Genomic DNA, 546 nt, shown 5'->3' with positions numbered 1-546 from the left:
GCATGTAGGTAGGATTTGCGAGCTCCTGAGAATGAAAGCCTCGTGGCCCTGGCGGGGATCCAAGCGGTGTTTGGGCAGACATTGTGCAAACTTCCCCCTGCATCTCCAGGGGCAGATTTACTGCAGGATGAATGGGTTCCCGGGCCTCTCCACCAGCGTGGCCCATGTTACCTGCGTGAGCTGCCACGGCGGCCAGACCCTTCCATCTTCTCCTTATGCAATGGGAGGCGTCGCTCCCTCCTGCACAGCAATGTGATGCTGATTTGCATCAGGCTAGCTATTTTGGTCCTGGGAGCCCCAAAGTCACCAGATTAGGCTCTTTCGTTGTTTTTACACATATCCCATTGGGGCTGAGCTGAGCTGTTAAAAATAAGGCACTAGAAAGACAAATGGTTTCCGGGGGGAGGGGGAAGGGAGAAGGGAAGAGGGCTAGGACAGCTGTAAAATGCTGTAAGGTTAAATAAAACATTTGCCTGCTTGTGTTGTTCTTCCCATGTTCCTGAAACCAAGAACGACCTGGAGAAATTGGAGGAATCATTCTGCTTG

Source organism: Lagopus leucura, unplaced genomic scaffold, assembly GCF_019238085.1.
Source record: "Lagopus leucura isolate 7727_CA_CO unplaced genomic scaffold, USGS_WTPT01 Super-Scaffold_1, whole genome shotgun sequence".
NCBI classification, from domain to species: domain Eukaryota; kingdom Metazoa; phylum Chordata; class Aves; order Galliformes; family Phasianidae; genus Lagopus; species Lagopus leucura.
Note: the sequence above shows the minus strand (reverse complement) of the source record.